We start from the raw sequence: 20553 nt of genomic DNA on the forward strand, positions 1-20553 counted from the left end.
TTTATTGATTTCCGTATATTGAACCAACCTTGCATCCAGGGATGAATCCTACTTGATCATGGTGCACAATTTTTTTGATATGCTTTTGTATTCGATTCGCCAGGATTTTATTGAGAATTTTTGCATCTATGTTCATTAGAGATATTGGTCTGTAGTTTTCTTTCTTTGAAGTGTCTTTGTCTGGTTTTGGGATCAGGGTGATGTTGGCCTCATAGAATGAATTTGGAAGAGCTCCTTCTTTTTCTATTTCTTGAAATAGCTTGAAAAGTATTGGTATTAATTCTTCTTTGAAGGTTTTGTAAAACTCCGCTGTATACCCATCTGGTCCAGGGCTTTTCTTGGTTGGTAGTCTTTTGATGGCTTCTTCTATTTCTTCCTTTGTTATTGGTCTGTTTAAATTGTGTGTGTCTTCCTGACTCAATCTGGGCAGCTCATATGACTAAAGAAATTTATCGATGTCTTCACTGTCTTCTATTTTATTAGAATATAGGGTTTCAAAATATTTTCTAATTATCTTCTGTATTTCTGTAGTGTCTGTTGTGATATTGCCTTTTTCATCCCGTATGTTAGTGATTTGAGTTTTCTCTCTTCTTCTCTTCGTTAGCATGGCTAAGGGTCTGTCGATCTTATTTATTTTTTCAAAGAACCAACTTTTAATTTTATCAATTTTTTCAATGGTTTTTTTTGTTTCAATTTCATTGATTTCCACTCTGATTTTAATTATTTCTTGTCTTCTGCTATATTTGCTGTTGTTTTGCTCTTCCTTTTCTAGGGTTTTGAGATGTAGTGTGAGTTCGTTTATTTGTTTTTTCTTTTTTTGAGGAATGAACTCCAGGAAATGAATTTCCCTCTTAAAACTGCTTTCATTGTGTCCCATAGATTCCGGTATGTTGTGTCTTAATTGTCATTTATCTCTAAGAATTTTTTTATTTCCTCCTTTATGTCTTCTGTAACCCATTGATCATTCAGTAACATATTGTTTATTTTCCATGTGATGCAGGATTTTTCCTTCCTTCTTTTTTCATTGATTTCCAGTTTCATTCCATTATGATCAGATATGGTGCATGGTATTATCTCCACTCCTTTATATTTACTAAGAGTTGCCCTATGGTATAATATATGATCTATCTTTGAGTAAGATCCATGTGCTGCTGAGAAGAACGTGTATCCACTTGATGATGGTTAATATATTCTATATATGTCGGTTAAGTCTAGGTTATTGATTGTGTCATTGAGTTCTATAGTTTCTTTATTCAGCTTTTGTCTGGAGGATCTGTCTAATGGCGAGAGCGGTGTGTTGAAGTCACCCATAATTATTGTGTTGTGGTCAATTTGACTCTTGAACTTGAGGAGAGTTTGTTTTATGAACGTTGCTGCACCATTATTTGGTGTATATAAATTGATAATTGTTATGTCTTGTTGGTGGATAGTTCCTTTTAACAGGATATAGTGTCCTTCTTTATCCCTTTTGATTAACTTAGGTTTGAAGTTGATTTTATTCGATATGAGTATGGCCACGCCTGCTTGCTTCCGAGGGCCATGTGAGTGGTATGATTTTTCCCAACCTTTCACCTTCAGCCTGTGTATGTCTTTTCCTATCATATGAGTCTCCTGAAGTCAGTATATTGTTGGATTTGTTTTTTTGATCCAGGTTACCAGCCTGTTTCTCTTGATTGGTGAGTTTAGTCCATTAACATTTAAGGTTACAATTGAGATATGATTTGTACTTCCAGTCATGTTTATTTATTTATTTATTTTAGTTTGGCTAGTTTTTACTTTTTGGTTGTTTTCCTCCCCCTTTACTGAGATACCTCCCGCTGTTGGTTTTGGGCACTATTTTTCCATTCCTCTTCTTGTAGAATTTTGCCCAAAATGCTTTGCAGTGCTGGTTTTCTGGCTGCAAATTCTTTTAGCTTTTGTTTATCGTGAAAGATTTTAATTTCATTGTCAAATCTGAAGCTTAATTTTGCTAGATACAGTATTCTTGGTTGGAATCCATTATTTTTCAGCATTTGAAATACATTGTTCCAGGATCTTCTCGCTTTCAAAGTCTGTGATGAAAAATCAGCCGTTAACCTAATTGGTTTACCCCTGAATGTAATCTGCCTCCTTTCCCGCGTAGCTTTTAATATTCTCTCCTTGTTCTGTATGTTGGCTATCTTCATAATTATATGTCTTGGAGTTGGCCTATTACAGTTTTGGATGTTTGGGGTCCTGTAGGCTTCCAGGATTTGGCAATCCATTCCATCTTTCATCTCTGGGAAGTTTTCTAGGATTATTTCATTCAATAGGTTGTCCATTCCTTTGGTTTGAACCTCTGTGCCTTCTTCTATCCCAATGACTCTCAAATTTGGTTTTTTTATGACATCCCATATCTCTTGGATAGATTGCTTGTGAGATTTAAGCATCTTTTCTGTGTTGACTATATTCTTTTCAAGTTGATAAACTTTGTCTTCATTATCTGATGTTCTGACTTCTACTTGATCTAGTCTATTTGTAATATTCTCGTTAGCATTTTTAATCTGATTTATGGTTTCTTGCATTTCTAAAATCACTGTTTGGTTTTTTTTTAAGATCTCTATCTCCTGGTAAAGCTCGTTCTTTGCAGTTTGAATTTGTTTGTTTAGTTCGTTTTCAAAATATACTTTCAATTCTTGGACTTGCTGTCTCATGTCTTCTCTAAAATTCCGTTCCATCTGAGTTAGGTATGCCTTGATTTCTTTCCCTGTCCATGTTTCTGATGCTTCTAGGTCCTCCTGTAGATTTAAGTTGTCCTGCATTATCTGTACTCCTTTTTTCCCTTGTTTTTTCATGTTGTTCACGTTACTATCCAGCTCTGTTTGACTGCTTTGTAACTGCTTTCTCCTATACATTTGTTTTGGCTTTGTTTATCTCTGTTGTCTCTCCTTTGTGGTGGGAGATTATGCCTATAGATGTTGGGCTTTATTGTACTTTAGAGCTGATTCATTCAATTTATAAAGGGCTTCCGGATTTTGTATGCATATAGTGATTTGTTTTTTGTTCTTAGGACTTTAGGTTAGGTGCTATGAAGGTATAAGGGTTAGTATGTCTTGGCTACTTTAGAAGATTGCTCTACTGAAGGGGGATACTAACCGTCAATTGGATCAGGGTGTTGGTAGAGGCTAGGTATTTAGGAGCACTATAGATGGCCTCGAAACATTCACCTGTTTGCATTTAGACAGTTACACGAAATGGAGGATGTAATGCTTGGGATGAAAGTTGGGGGGAAGGGGAAGGAAGGTGCTCTTGAAAAGAAAGAAGGAGGGGGAGTTAGATAGCATAGAGGAGAATGGAAAGAACAATAAAACTTGGAAGGGGAGAGAAAGAGGGAAAAAGGGAGAGAAAAAATAAAATAAAATAAGAAATAAAATTAGGTCTTAGAGATCCATTTTCTTCTCTTCCCGTAGGCAAAGCTGTGCCCTCCGGGCTGAGATTTGCCCTCAATGTGTCAACAGCAATCCCTGTAAGGCGGCTCCTGGGAGCCTCTCAATCCTGTTGGTCCAGAGCCGTTTCACTTCTACGGCCCCTCCTCCCCTTCCTCCTGCCAGCCAGCCAGGTCCTGTTCATCGGAGGCGGTTCTCCAAGGATTTGGTTACACTTTCAGCCCCTCCGAGTGCTCTATTTCCCTAACGACTGAGCACTCTCTCTGTCATTCATCTAAGCCCCAGTGCTGTGGAGCTGTGGTCTGGGAGTCAATAGTTTAATTTTTCCGGACCCCTTTGGTGGGCACACCTTCAGAATCTGGCAGCTAAGACCATTGGTGTCGCCGCTGGTGGTAATGGGAGTTGGGGGTCGAGGATCCCCTCTGCTTCCCTCAGCCCCTACAATCACGACCACTCCACTGGCGGTAGGAGGAGTTGGGGGTCTGGAGTGTCCTCTGTTTCCCTCCGCCCCTACCGTCAAGCCCTCTCAGTTGGCGGTTGGGGGAGTTGGGGGTGGGGAGTCTTCTCTGCGTCCCTCCGCCCCTACAGTCACGCCCACGTCACTGGCAGTAGGGGGAGTTGGGGGTCGAGAGTCCTTTGGCCCTTACGGTCACACCCACGGAGAGATTTTGAAGTTTCCCGGTTGTTTGTATCTGATGCGGGTGGGAGTCACACACCTGCTAAAGTAGATTCCGCTGGGAAGGAATCTCTTTGGCCGAACTTTGGTGACTTCCCCTCTCTGTTATGGCGGGCCCCTGGCTCCTTGCTGGAGTGTCCGAAGGGAGGGGTGGAACTGGCTTGTCTCTGGTCTGACACAATCTCTGGTTTTAGTTCCCAGTTCGCTATTTCATAAAGGCTTGGTTAGATTCCCTTCACTTCGTCTGGGGGGGGGGGAGCCGTTTGCCGGGTGGGCAGGGCCGTTCAGAGCCGGGCGGGCGGGGGCCATTCGCAGTGGGGGCGGGGCCGTTAGCAGAGCCGGGAGGGCGCAGGCCGTCTGCCGGGCCAGGCTGGGACCCTTCTCGCTGCGAGGGCCGCCAGGGGCCGCCTGCAGAGCCGGGCCATTGCTGGCCACGGGCGGGGCCTCCAGCAGAGCCGGGAGGGCGGGGGGCCGTTAGCCGTGCGGGCGGGGCGTTAGCAGAGCCGGGAGGGCGCAGGCCATCTGCCAGGCCAGGCGGGGACCCTTCTCGCCACGCCGGCTGCCAGGGGCCGCTTGTAGAACCGGGCAGGCGGCGGCCTCCTGGCTAAGAGCCGGGTGGGCGGGGTAGCCGATCGCAGAGCGAGCGAGCCGCCAGGAGAGCCAGGATGGCGGGGACCGTCTGCCAGGCCGGGCAGGGACCCTTCTCCCCGTGCCGCGCCGGTCCGCTGGGGGCCGCTTGCAGAGCCGGTCGGGCGGTGGCTGCGGGATTGGACCTCTGCGCCCGCGTGGCCAGCCAAGATTCACTTGTCTGGGACAAACTGTCACCTCTAATAAACTTACTAATTCCTGGCAGGTCTCCTTTCAGCGGAATTTTGCTAGAAGTTCCTCAGTAGGTAGAATGTAGCTGTTTTAATGGGTGTTTCTGATCCGGTTAATGTGGAGATACTGAAAGTGCTGCTTCCTTGCCGGCCGCCATGTTGGATCCCCATATTATTCTTATCTTTAAGTCTATTGATGGGATGAATAACATTCATTGGTTTTTGTATGTTGAACCAAACTTGCATCCCTGGGATGAATCCTACTTGATCATGGTGCACTATCTTTTTGATACATTTTTTTATTCGATTTGCCAGAATTTTATTGAGAAAGTTTGCATCTATGTTTATAAGCAATATTGGTCTGAGTTTTCTTTCTTTGATGTGTCTTTGCCTGGTTTTAAAATCAGGGTGATATTGGATTGGTCTCATAGAATGAGTTTGGAAGTGCTTCCTCTTTTTCTGGTGGAATACTTGGTTGGGATCTATTTTCTTTCAGAGCTTGATATATGTTGTTCCAGGATCTTCTAGCTTCAGGGTCTGCTTTAAAAAAATCTGCACTTAACCTAATTGGTTTCCCCCTATATGAAATAATTTGTAGAGTATAGGTATTAGTTATTCTTTTCTTGGTTGGTATGCTTTTGATGGCATCTTCTATTTCCTTTTTGAAATGGATCTGTTTAAATTGTGCATATCATCCTAATTCAATTTGGGCAACTTGCATGCCTCTAGAAATTTGTCGATGCCTTTGATATTCTCTTTATTAGAGTACAAGTTTTCAAAATAAGTTCTAAGTGTCTTCTGCATTTCTGTAGTGTCTGTTGTGATATTTCCTTTTTCATCACATAAGTTAGTGATCTGAGTTTTCTCTCTCCTTCTCTTCATTAGCATGGCTAAGGGTCTGTCAATTTTAATTATTTTTTTTCAAAGAATCAACTTCTTGTTTTGTCAGTTTTGCCAATTGTTACTTTTGTTTCAATTTCACTGATTTTAGCCCCGATTTTAATTATTTCCTGTCTTCTACTGCTTTTGGTGTTGATTTGTTCTTCTTTTTCTAGGGCTTTGAGATGCAGTGTTAGGTTATTTATTTGTTGACTTTTTTTTTTTTTTTTTAAGGAATGAACTCCATGTAATGTACTTTCCTCTTAGTACTCCATTCATAGTGTCCCAGAGATTTTAATATGAGGTATCAGTGTTCTCACTTACCTCTAAAAGTTTTTTAATCTCCCCCTTGATGTCTTTTGCAACCCATTTTTCATTGAATAGCATATTATTTAGTCTCCAGGTGTTGGAGTAGTTTTTATTTTTTATTTTATAATTGATTTCTAATTTCATTCTATTGTGATCTGATAGAATACAGGGTAGTATCTCTACTTTTTTGTATTTGTTAAGAGTTGCTTTGTGGCATAATATAAGGTCTATTTTAGAGAAGGATCCATGAGCTGCTGAGAAGAAAGTAAATATGATTTTTGAAGGATGAAATATTCTATATATGTCAGTTAAGTCTGTTACTGATTGTATTATTAAGTTCTATTGTTTATTTGTTTAGCTTTTGTAAGGAAGATCTATTCAGTGATGAAAGATGTGTGTTAATGTCACCCAGAATTATTGTGTTATGGTCTATTTGACTCTTGAACTTGAGAAGAGTTTGTTTGATGATCATAGATGCTACATTGTTTGGGGCGTATATATTTATAATTGTTATGTATTACTGGTGTATGGCTCCCCTTGAGCAGTATGAAATGTCCTTCTTTGTTCCTTTTGATTAACTTTAGTTTAAAGCCTACTTTATTTGATATGGGGATAAAAACCCCTGCTTGCTTCCACAGTCCATATGAGTGGTATGATTTTTCCCAGCCTTTTACCTTTAGTCTGTGGATGTCTTTTTCTATGAGATGAGTCTCTTGGAGGCAGCATATTTTTTAAAATCTAATCAGCTATCCTATGACTTAATTGATGAGTTTAGGCCATTAACATTCAGGATTATTATTGAGACATGATTTGTATTCCCATCCTTTTTTTTTTTTTTTTTTTTTTGTAATTTAACTTGAGTTGGTTTTTCCTTTGATTAGTTTTTCCTTTAGTGTACTACCTCTCTCTGCTGATTTTCATTGTTGTTTTTCATTACCTCTTTATGGAATATTTTGCCACGGATGTTCTGTAATGCAGGTTTTGTAGCTGTAAATTCTTTTAGCTTTTGTTTATCATGGAAGGTTTTAATTTCATCTTCCATCCTGAAGCTTAATTTTGCTGGATACAAAATTCTTGGTTGGGATCCATTTTATTTCAGAGCTTGATATATGTTGTTCTAGAATCTTCTAGCTTTCATGGTCTGCCTTAAAAAATCTGCACATAACCTAATTGGTTTTCCCCCTATATGTATGTAATCTGATTCCTTTCTATTGTGGCTGTTAAGATTATCTCCTTATTCTGTATGTTAGGAATTTTCATTATAATGTGAACTGGTGTGGATCTATTATGATTTCATACATTTGATATCCTATAAGCCTCTTGAATTTGTTTTCCAATTTGTTCTTCATGTTTGGAACATTTTCTGATATTATTGTTGAAAGGATTGTTCATTCCTTTTGTTTGGAACTCTATGCCTTCCTCTATCCCAATAACTCTTAAAGTTGGTCTTTTTATGCTGTCCCAGAATTCTTGAATGTTCTGCTCATGGTTTCTTACCATCTTCACTGTGTGGTCTGCATTCTTTTCAAGATGATATATTTTGTCTTCATTGTCCGAGGTCCTATCTTCCAAGTGGTCTAATCTGTTGGTGATACTTTCAATTGAGCTTTTAATTTTGTTTATTGTTTCTTTCACTTCAAGAATTTCTGTTTGGTATTTTTTTTAAGAACCTCTATCTCCCTATTGAAGTAATCTTTTGCTTCATATTTGCTTATGTAGCTCTTGGTCAAAATGATCATTTGCTGCCTGTATTTGCTCTCTTATATCATCCTTTAATTCACAGAACATTTTAATTATGCACATCCTGAACTCCTTCTCTGTAATTTCATCTGCTGTGCTGGCCATGAATTCTAATACTTTGGTATCTTGATTTGTTTGGGGCACTTACTTCCCTTGTCTTTTCATGTTGTTTGTGTGTCTTCCTTTCTGGCTCTGTGGATTTGAGTCGTTACCATTTTTACCATATCAGCCTATAGTGCTCCTGAGGGTTCTAATACCTCACCTTTTAGGGGAGGGACAATGTTAACAGATCCCAACATAAACAAAATACCACCTAAAAACAAATAGTTGTTATTAAGATGTTTACAGTTTGATCACAATGTACAGAACTGTATAGCATTTCAATTATTATTATTATATAATCAGTAGGTTTGTAAAAGTGTTTACAGTTTCTGATGGTGGGCAAAGAACTGGGGGTGAGGTGAAGGAAGATATGCTGAGGATGTCTGAGATGAAGATATAGAGTTATTATATCTTAGGAAGTATGAAAGAAATCTAAAGAAGGTTAGTAGCAGGAGAATAGAGAGGTAGTCATTTTGGGTGGACAAGTAAGAGGGAAGACCATGGAGTACATAGACAAACACACATATATATTAAGAAAAATTTTTTAAAAAATGTTAAAATAGTGAAAATTGGAGAGAAAAAAGCAAAGAAAATAAAGAATATGCAACACAACTGTAATATACTATTCAGTTGTCTCAGTCCTCAATATTCTAATTCATGTAAAGTACTTGGTTTCACATATGTCGAGGATGTGAGGGTGGGGGAATAAAGGATGAGAATAAAGAAAAATAAAAATCTTGAAGGATGAATCAAGGATTGTTTTGGTTGGAGATCTGTATCTCTCCTGCTTCCCTTCTCATCCAATAGGTGGGGTTGTCTGTTCTTAGTGGGTATCTCCACCCTCAGGATGGTGGGGGTTACCAGGGTGTGAGGGTTGGCCTTGGGTGCAGAGCACATGGCCACTGGGATGCTGCACCTCAAGGATCTCCTTTGGGGTCTGCTCCTGTGATGTGGGCACCCGGTCCTATCACCTGTAGACCCCACAGTTCCTGTCCTCTAAATTAGTCTCTAAAGTGCATCTCCCTCACCCCCTCCCTTTCTACTTCCTAATCAGGAAACTTTCTCTCTGGGAGTTTTGTGGGTTGCACTCTGGTGGCCTGTCACAGAGGGCTGTTTTGAATTGGCCAGTCTGCCGAGTTAGCAGCTGCTGGGGATTGCGGGGAATTAGAAACCTACGGGCACCTGGCTATCTGGTGTTCCAAACTGGTAGTTGCCCCAACTAAAGGTGGTGATGGAGGTGACCCAAGATAGAGGCAGCTGCTTTCAATTAAGGGGTGTCAGGTCAGGTTCGGGGAGCCGGGCAATGGTGTTGGGTGATGCATTCAGAGATGAGCTCTGTGGCTGCAGTGTTGTGGCTGTCAGCTTTCTTTAGAGCCTGTGATATCCCCAGGTGCAGGCAGGCTACCGTGAGTAGGGGACCAGGCAGTAGCTGCTGAGTCCCAGGATGGAGGTGACCTCGGGAGCTGCACATTAGTAGATGGGGGTCCACATGGGAGTGGGGTCTGGAGTTTCTGCACGTGGGTAGCAGCTGAGTATCCTTCATGAGAGCAGCACCTGGGAATCTGCACAAATGCTGATGTCAATGGTCTCACTAAGGCACCCAGGAGACCTGCATGGGCGTGTAGTCGGGAGTCCAGAGTCCTTTTCTAACACTGAGGCCATGATCCCTGCACCGGATCAGCTGTAGAGGGTTCCTATATCACTCTCAGCAAAGCAGTATTCCCACTAGTTGAAACCAGGGTCACAGAATGCTGCCTCCCTCTTGCCCACCCTCTTGGATCCCTGTTAGAGTTACTACTTCTCACAGGCAGAAGGCATAAGTACATACACCTGTGTACTTTTGGGAACCACATTAGGCTCCAGGCGCATCTTGTGTTTTCTCTACAAGGACTTTAGAATCAATCACCCCCCCCCCCAAGAAGGGTTCTTTCTTTCTTTCTTTCTTTCTTTCTTTCTTTCTTTCTTTCTTTCCTTCTTTCCTTCTTTCCTTCTTCCTTTCTTTTTTTGAAGAGCTGTATTAAGAAATTAGGGTCGTGGGGTCTTGTGTTCTTTTTACTATATATAGTGTGTCACTGTTTCTAGGTACTCTCAATGAGCACAGACGGAGAATGCACAAACGTATATAACCCATGCATATACACAGATCTATGCTAGTATCGGTGTTGTCTCTGTTAAAGTAAGCCTGAGCTTAGGCTGATCTCTTGGGCTCCACTCTGGCATCACAATATCCATACTAGCTTTTGTCCCGTGTTTATTTATGACTTCTTTCTTTGATAGCAAAGGACTTGGCGAGGATGCATGGTAATCCTAGTTGTTGAGTAACACCAGTTGTGTTTGTGGATGTCCTCAGTTCCAATGTAGCCCAATCATCTCAGTATCCCTGCAGGATTATCCATCACCCTTGAGGATACCAAAACTCATGGATGTTCAAGTCCTTTATATAAAATGACCTTGTATTTGCATGAAACATATGCACAACCATGTGCTTTGAATCATCTCCAGATGACTTATAATTTATAACGGTGTAAATGCTACGTAAATTGTTGGTACGATATATTACTTATGGAATAATGACAAGAAGAAATAGTCTGTATGTGTTCAGACACAATTGGAAATATGTTTGACGCACAGTTGCTTGAATCTGCTGATGCAGAAACCATGGACTCTGAGGTTCAACTGTGTTTGATGTTTGGTTGCTTTTTTCTACGCTACCTTTGTGGCTTTTGAGGGGTAGATCTTGTGATATTTGGAAAATCATGGATTATTGTTCTATCAATTATGTTTGCACAATGAGTTGTTAAAAAGATTTGGTCCTCTATTCTTTGGATGCTAAGTATTGATGTGCCCAAACCCAATTGTTATGGTTTGGATGTTGAGGTGTCCCCCAAAAGTTCACGTGTAAGACAATGAAACAAAGTTTGGAGTAGAAATGTTTGGGTTATAGCCTTAACCTAATCAGTGAATTAGTCCCTGATGGGATTCACTGAGTGATAACTGGAGGCAGGTGGGGTGTGACTGAAGGAAGTGGTTACTGGGGGCGTGGCTATGGGGTATATATTTGAGTCTGAAGAGTGGACTGTCTTTCTTTACTTCCTGTTCATCATGTGATCTGCTTCCCTCCACCAGTCTTCTGCCGTGATGTTCAGTCTCACCTCCAGCCCTGAGGAATGGAGCCAGCTGCCTATGGATAGAGACCTCCAATCGGTGAGCCTCCGAGTAAACTTTTCCTCCTCTACAATTGTTTTGGTTGGGTCCTTCAGTTGCAGCAGTGAAAAAACTAAAACACCGATCTTGCCTGACTCTGCTTTCTCCTGCTAACAATACATTAAATGCGGGATTTGTTTTTTGTTTTTTTTTTTTTAAAGAGAGAGAGAGAGAGAGAGAGAGAGAGAGAGAGAGAGAGAATTTTTAATATTTATTTTATGGTTTTCAGCGGACACAACATCTTTGTTGGTATGTGGTGCTGAGGATCGAACCTGGGCGGCACACATGCCAGGCGAGCGCGCTACCGCTTGAGCCACATCCCCAGCCCTAAAAAACAATAAATAACCCAATCAATAAATGTGCTAAGGATCTGAACAGATATTTCTCACAAGATATACTGTCGCGACCCCTTGACCGCAAGGAAGACGCAACTCAGGAATCTTCTTTCAGCAGTTTATTCAGGCCCTTGATATTTCTTCTTCTCCCTCTCGGATGCCCCTCCCAGCCTTAATAAAGCATCTCAAGCCCCAATGCGAAGCTGCCACGTGGAGCTTTCTCATAGGGTGGTGAAAAACCATGCGCCAACTCTCCCAAATAAGGAGTTGTTTGTCACAGACCACAGCGGAGCCAGCGCCATCTTGTAATGGCGACCATAGTCTGCAGAAACGGCAGAAGCGGCTCACCACAATATACAATCAATCAATATATGAAAAAAATATTCAGCCTCTCTAGTATTAATAAATGAAAATCAAAACTACTCTAAGATTTCATCTCACTCTAGTCAGTTATCTCTATTGCAGTTATCAAGAATACAAGCAATAATAAGTGTTGTCGAGGATGTGGGGGGAAAGGCATATTCATACATTGCTGATGGCAGTGCAAATTGGTACCATCACTCTGAAAAGCAGTATGGATATTCCTTAGAAAACTTGGAATGGAATCACTATTTGGCCCAGCTATCTCACTCCTCACTCTATACCCAAAGGACTTAAAATCAGTATACTATAGTGATGCAGCCACATCAATGTTCATAGCAGCTCAATTCACAATAGCTAAACTGTGGAACCAATCTAGATGCCCTCAAAAGATGAATGGATAAAAAAAATGCGGGATTTGCTGAATAAATAGGCAGTTATCAGTGAACTCTTTCTAATTTCCATTTTCTCTTCTCACTTTTATTCTACTTTGTTCCTTTAATATCCACATATCCATAGTGTCAGATTCGGTAACATTTACCTGCAATTCTGGCATCTTTATTTTCACTAGATAGTCTCAGTTCTGCAGTTACATTTGTTTGGACTTTTCATGAAGGTCTTACCTGCCTGCCTGATTCTTATTCTTTCTCAAGATGAAAAAAGTTTTTGACTTATTGCACAAACTTTCACTCTCCATTCAGTCTTACTTTGAATATAAAATTTAGTTGTGAACAAAACTCTTGGCTTTTTTTTTTATTTCTTAAATATCCCAGGCATTATGCTGAACATTTTTCTGATATAAAGTATTGCTGTTTATAAGGAAGATTTCAATCTGATTTCCTTCCCTTACTAATGATTTTTTAACCTAAATATATAAATTGTTGTTTTATTAATTAATAAAGCCAAGTTATTTTATAAAATATAATTGGATGGTAGATTGTTCTGGTGGAATATTCTAGTGAGTATTTTATTCTAGTGAATAAAAGGATGTTCCCATTCAATAACTAGATTCCATTTGTCCCATTCCATTAGTCCATATCATTCCCTGAATAATAAAGTAAGCTTTAATTTTTCCATGGTTGTGTGTGTATGTGTGTGTGTGTGTGTATTTCTACTTTGACAATGGTACTGAATCTTCCTTGCCTTTGTTCCATAGCTAGATTCAATTATTTTTACAATTTTGAAAATGTTAAAATTCTACTATTCCTTTTTGTGTTTCTCTTTGTGAATTTTCTCATTGAGATCTTGCTTTCTGCAAGTGCTCTATTTTTATTCCACAGAGTCCATCCTGACTTCTCTCAACTCGGTTTCCATCCGTTTGTGCTGAAACACCATCCCTGGGAGCATCTATGTCTGTTTTATTCTGCTGTCTTATAGCCTCCTTAGCTGTTCAATTTACAGTACCGCATTAAAAACTTTTATCTGCTTTTCCACTTTATTCTTAATATGCTTCTATTATCTGTTAGTTTGTTAGTATATTTGTTTTCCTCTTTACTAATACAATACCTATGATTTTGAATTCACTTGCAATTCTTTTCTGTTGTTAGGATTAACTGAGAGGGGATTTGTACATTAGAAGATGGTAGCTTAAGAAATGAGTGTTAATCTGCACAAGACTTTCTTCTTCCCTGTTCAAGGGCTGCTACCTCTTTTGCCACCTCAATTTGTTTTTGCAAAAACCAACCAAACAAACAAACAAACAAAAAAGCCTTTGGGTAGTTCTCTTCCACTGTTGAGTTGCTTTCTATCCCACATTTGGCACATCAACATTTTCCCTCTTCTCTTCCCTAGTGTTTCTCCTCTGTCAGCATGAATCCCACTCCCAGCCACCTTCGTGGGTCTGGGTTATTCTGAAGAAGAGAGTTTTTACTTTGTCCTCTGAGGGAATATTGAAGGTCCTTGAGAAGCACTACAAGTAATCCTTTTCATCTTATAGGCGTTTCAGGGTCTATTTTCAACTTACCTATGATTTAGAAGCATGAATACCTCTCTCAGGTTCTACAATTTTGTGGGTTTTTTTCCAAATGTGCTCACCAAAGAAGCAACACTCACTACAGATGGCCCTCTGTATCTGCACTTGTTTTCAATTCTATGGAGAAAGAATTTAGTCTTTTCCATTCAGTATAATGGTAGTCATGTTTTTTAATAGATGTTCTTTATCGATTTGAGGTACTTACCTTTATTTATTACTTAAAAGGATTTTTACAAATCATGAATAGTTTTTGTATACTGCCAAGTTTTGTGCAAAAAAATGATACAATTATATGATTTTTTTGTTCTTTAACTTGCTGATATAATGATTTAAATTGATTTAAAAAAACATTAAACCAGTTTGCTGACCTGGAATTAATCTTATCTGATCATAATTATTTTTGTATATTGTTGGATATAGTTTGTTTTGATTTGGTTGAGGAATTTTGCTTTTAATTTCATGAGAATTGCTTTATAATACCTTGGGGGGGGGCAGGGTATAATATTAGCCACAGAAAATGAGTTAGCAAGTCTTCAGTCCTCTTGTTTTCTAGAAGAAATTGTGGGAAATTGACCTTTATCATTAAACACTTGGTAGGATTCTCCAGTAAAACCAGATGGGCATGGAGATTCCTACTTCCGAAAATTTTCACTATAAATTCAATTGTGTTGATGGTTCTAGACTCACTAAAATGACAGTGACTAACTCTGGTGGTCTGCAATTGTCCAGGAACAGTTTATTTATTTTTAATTGTTGAATTTATGACGGTAATGTGGTTTAAAATTTTCTCTTATTAATTTCCTGCAGGATTATAATGATTTATCCTGTTTTCTTCTGTATATTGGTGATTTTTTCTCTTCCCTCTTTTAATCTTTCAATTCTCATAAAGACATGAGAATAATTTAATGGAATTTACCAAAGAACAAATTCTTTAAATTGGTTTTCTCTAGTTTTTCTAATGTCATTTTTATTGGTTTTGCTTTTTACTGTATTTTTTTTCTTCTTACTGTCTTCTTTGTGTTTATCTTGCTCTTCTCACTTAGTCTTGAGTTAGGAAATGGAATAAATTTGGCTCACACAATTCTTGAAGCTGGGAGTCCAAAATTCACAGGATGGACCTTCAGGTTTGAGACCCAGGAGGGCAGGTGATAATGTCTGCTACAGAATTTTCTTTCTTTTCTAGAGGACAGTCTTTTTGATCTATTCAGGCCTTTAATGGATTGGATAAGGCCCACCCACATGGTAGAAGACAATCAGTTTACTCAGTTCACTGATTTAAATATTAACTTCATCCAAAATCACTCTGAAAATTCACACATAAAATCAGTCATCACAGTGATTCGGTATCAGTATCATCCCAACTATTTTCACATATATATTTTCATTCAGTTCCAAGCATTTTTGTTTGTTTGAAGAGTTCCTCTTTGGCTCATGGATTATTCAGAATTTTGTTGTTTAATTTCTTTGTGTTTAGACATTATCCTCTGTTCTTCCTGTTACTGAGTTCTAGCTTGATTCTACTGTGATCTGAGAAGATACTTTGATTTTAATTATTTAATTTTCTTGAGGTTTGTTTTATGGCCCTGGATAGAGTCTATGTTGATACATGTTCCATGAACACTTGAAAAGAAAAATTATGTATTTGCCATTACTCTGGAGTGCTGTGTCATTTCTTTTTGTCCTCTGTGGTTTCAGAGGAGAAATCTGATGCCATTAAAAATGATGTTGCTTATAAGTTAATTTTTATTTCCTATTGGCTTTTCTTCCCCCAGCAATTTAGTTATGATGTGCCTTAGTGTGTGTCCAGGTTTGTGTGTGTTGTTTGTGTATGTGTGTGTTCTTTTAACTTACTTTTTGGGTGATTGACAGGCTGTCTTGAATCTGCATGTTTGTGGTTTGGTTTTTTTTTTTTTTTCATTAAATTTGAGAAATCTTCAGAAATTATTTCTTTAAAAATTCTTTCAATCCTGAACTCTTTCTTATCTCCTGGGAGTCCAAGTGGGCCATTTATAGTGAAGACTTTCTTTCCTTTTTAATTCATTTCTTTTGCTGTTTAGAGTAGAGGAATTCTATTGATTTCTACTCAAGTTAACCAACATTATGGTGTGTCATCTCCACTCTGCTATTGGACTTCTTACAGTTTTAAATTTGTGTTATTGTATATAGTCATTTCTAAATGTCTGCATGGGATTAGTTCCAGGACTCTCAGGTTTATCAAAATCTGGAATGTTTGCATATAAAGTATGCAATGCTCTTGTATACTTTATCTCTAGGTAATTTATAATACCTAGTACAATATAAGTGCTATGTGAATAGTTGTTATATGTTGTGATTAAGAAATAGCAACAGGATCCTAAAGTTCATACATATTAAATATAGACACAGTGGAAAGCAGATGAAGGGTTGACCCATGATGGTTGGGAGATATGAGATTGCAGAAATGAAACAAGTAGTTCCTAAGGAATGACCATATTTCAGCACCATTATTTACACTTGCCTCTCATAAATTGCATCTGTTTCATTGCTGAGATGTCTTATTTTTACATTTGTTTCAAGAGGATTTGAAATTGCTAGATGAGGCATTTTTATGATGGTTGCTCTTGTCAGATCCTTGTCTGAAAATCCCAACATCAAATTCACCTCAAATCATAACCCTGTCTAATTCAAATTGTGATTTTCTTGTTCCTTGGTATTACAAATTACTTTAAATTGCATCCTGCACATTTTGTTGACTATGTTCTGATTCTCTGGGTCCTATTTAATTTTTTTTATTTTAGCTGGCAATCATCCTGTTATATTTACCACAATCTTGTGGGCCAGAGTTTCAATGACGATTTAATATTTCCATGTCCTTATGGTTTTATTTTGATCTGCTGTTTTGCCTGGTACTGATAGAATTCCTACTATCTCCAGATGATGCTACCTAACAGGGCTCCAGGAACTTCCCAGGTAGGTTGCTGAACGTCTCTCCATGAGGGAGGCAGTCAGGCAACCGTGGACAAAGGGATTTTTCAACACAAAATAGCTGTATCTGCCAGCTCTGAAGTTTCCTGGTGGGGGAGTGTCCCTCCTGGGGACAATTGTTCATGAGTAAACACTGACTAGGACAGTTCTCCTCCCTGTGGTCTGTAAGGGGCAGAGAGCATTCCCTACCCTAGGCTTTCATTCCTCTGCTTGTCTCAATGCAGGGGAAAGGACTCTCAGGCCTGAGGGCACAAAGGGGCTTCTTTCCCTGTCCCTTCCATTGTGCATGGTGGCCCTCTTGTTTCTGTATATGCAAACATGATATTAAAACAGTCAATATTGAAGTATTTGGACATATGTAATAGCACTAAGTCATGTTATTTGATCCTGGTAACCCAAATTGAGAAGTCTATCCAATCACTTGCTGTTGTTTTTAAGTGTCTATTAACCTTTACAAGGATGGAGATGATTATATCTAATTTTAGAAACTGAAGATAATTGTGTCACTAAGCAATTCTATGAAATGTTCAGAGAGGAGATTAACTTGTTTGGGAGTTTCTCACTCAAGAATTTCACCCCTGTTCTCAGCGAAAATGACAGTGTTGATTTAAAGTACTGAGAAGAATGAATGAGAAACAAGGAACAGAGTGCAAAAAAAAGGATCATTCTTTTTATAGAAGACAAAAAAAAAAATAAAGATGACTTCTGGGGGGAAAAAAAAGGTGACATTGAGCATTGCTGTTTCATGCAAAGAATGAGCTGAGCAGGTGTCTTGAACTGAGTCAAGAGAAAACAGGCCTTCCATGTTGAGAATGGACCCTGTGTGCTCCTCAGACCCACTCATCTGGTACAAAATCAAAAGAACATTCCTTAAGTTATCCTTTGCTTTTTCAAGGAAAGTTTAACCTTGGGAGAATTGTGTTTAGTTGTAGGCAAATATTGTTGAAGAATTTTTGTAAGAAGCTTCAGCTGGAAGGCAAGTAAAAGTATTCTCAGCACAGGCTGGTGCAGCAATGGAGGTCAATCATGAAGAAGTCACTACAAATAAGTATTTAATACGTCTCCACACGAGAAAGATACACCATTAAGGGCCAATGCCAGAGAAGATGTTTATGAAGTGTGTGTAGAAGGACAGTGCCTAAGGAACTGGTACCTATAATAGTTCCATTTATCTTTCATATACTGCTTAAACACACACAAATGCAAAGTCACAATCTTACACACACACACACACATACACACACACACTTAAAAAAAAAACAAAACAAAAAAAACCACTCAACTAAGTGGAAAATCCCTAGTTGTAAGATTGCAACGTATGCTTTTCCTCCCTCTCTTTTTTTCTTCTTTCTTCCTCCCTCCCTCCTTCCTTCCTTTCTCTCTGTCTTTTGCAATGCTATCTTAATACATATTGATCTATTATTTCCATAACACATATTCAGTTTGACTGATTTGCTCATGGTCACCACTTTCAAGAAAATGTTCTTCCCTTTATTTGATTATTCTGAAATCTGTGCATTAGTAGTGGACTAAGGTTCTTCACTATTTTATTTTTCTTTTCCTCAACTTCCTTTCCATTTGCTCTTCAAAATGCTTGGATGTGATTATTTTGCAATGCAATCCCACCCTGTGTTATGTGGATGAAAATTTTTATTTCTGAGCTATATTTTCTGTATTATCAGGAGATAATAAAATGCCACAGGTGGAACTAAGTAGAGCTTCTGTAATCACAAAATATGCTCAAAGTTTTTGAGGAAAATTTTAGAATATATTGACGTCTAGGTTTGGTGATTAAATTTTGAAGCCAAATATCTTCATTTTTCAAAAAAAAAAAGTGTCATTCAGAGTTGTATCATGTTTTTTGTTTTTGTTTTTGTTTTTGAAAGCAACCTTCTGTTTGATTGCAGAAACATTTAATTCTGTTGTACAAAATTCACACACTTTTTGTTTTCCATTTTTTCCTTCTAAGAACAGTCAGCAGGAATTGTGTTCAAAAGTGCCCTGAGAACAAGGGCATTGATCTCTGGTTGGAGTTTTAGGCCACCTTCTTCTTGTCACTCTCAGCTGTAATTTAAGATATCAGCTTTAAATTATTTAGTGGTTTATAAGTATAAATAATTCACCAGTCAACAACTATGGTGACAGCTCATTAATCAGCCTGTGAATGTGGGCACAGGTGTCAGGCGGTGGGCTGAGTCCTGATGAGGTCAACATGCTCAGGGCCTTTCTCTCTTCTTTTCCCTCCCTAAAACGTGACCCATCTTGCTGGTGGATTGAATTAATTGGGGCTCATATTGAGAGGTGAACTCGGGAACTCGAACCTTCAGAGAAAGAACCAAACTCCGTTACAAATGTAGATGCAGTGAAAACTTTTCTGATGCTGACTAGTTGCAACTGTATTATGATATCACCTGAGAAAATGTGTGCAGAAAATAAATTAAGGGATAAAGTTTTGTAAGAATGTCATGATTCTTTTTAACAAATTTTCATACTCTGTTTTCTGTTGCTATCACAAAATACTTGAGATTAATACTTTAAAAAGAAATATAGTCTCTTTTGCTCATAATTTTGGGGCTGGAAGCCCAGGATTAGGCAGTCCAATTGGTTTGGCCTTTGATGAGGGTCTTAAGTCAGATGGCATCAGAGAGGCAGGAGTATTTGGGAAGTGATCACATGGTAAGACAGGAAGCCAGAGGGATTCTGGGGCCAGACCTGCTCTTTTTATAATAAATCATTCTTGCAGGACATAACCAAGATCCCATGAGAACTTCATTAATCCCTTCTGAGGGTGGCACCCTACCATCTAATGACCTAACCATTTTCCACTAAGGCCAAGTCTCTTAAGATTCCACGATTTCAAGTTTGTCCCACTGTCTGACATGATCTAGCACATGGACCTTTGAGGGATGTGCATAGAGCATGGATGTAATGTTGAATGTTCATTTTTATCTTTTCTTCTTGTCTGGGATGGTTTTAGTGTTGACTGATTATTTTCTGAGTCACGTGGTTCCCTTCCTTCATCCATGACTTCTAGGAAAAACATGATAGTTCCCTTCAAAAAACTTACTGCTTTGCTTATAATTCATGTTGTTGAAATTTTTTTCTGTAATAAGTTTACTTCTTCTCCTAAGTCCCCATAGACTGCTAAAAGTCTACATCACTTTCCAGTAAAAACTACAATTTTTGTTACTTTAAAAATCTGTTCAAATTTACAACTGATTGGTGAGGATTTTCTTTTTTAAAAAAATTGTACACTCTCTACAGAAGGACAACTGGTAAACTTCAAATTATTATGTGCTTCTGCAGACCTTTCTTTGGATATTAATGGAAGAAGAAAGTAATTAGACAAGCAGCTAATTACCTGAACACTCTCATAATTTCTAATTTCTCCTTGTCTCTATTGTCTCCTCCACTAATTCACTAAAAGTACAAAGTAAGTTCCTAATTTTTCTTATGCCTTCTTTTCTCAATAGAGTCCTTCAACCCTGTGATGGTTTAGATATGAGGTGTCCCTCAAAAGTTCATGCAAGAAGCAATCTAAGAATTTTCAGGGGTGAAATGATTAAATTATGATTAATTATGGATTAACTGGGTGGTAACTATGGATAGGTAGGGTGTAGCTGGAGGATGCAGGTCACAGGGGCAGTGTCTTTGGGGTTAATATTTATTCCCTGGTAAACAGAGCTCTCTCTGTGCTTCCTGGGTACCATGTACTGACCTGCTTTCTTCCCGTGGGCCCTTCCACCATGGTGCTCTGCCTCCCCTCAGACCCAGAGCAATGGAGTTGGCC

The sequence above is a fragment of the Marmota monax genome, unplaced genomic scaffold (assembly GCF_021218885.2).
Source record: "Marmota monax isolate L192 unplaced genomic scaffold, Marmota_monax_Labrador192_F-V1.1 WCK01_AAM20220418_F8-fsc00178, whole genome shotgun sequence".
In the NCBI taxonomy this organism is placed as follows: Eukaryota; Metazoa; Chordata; class Mammalia; order Rodentia; family Sciuridae; genus Marmota; species Marmota monax.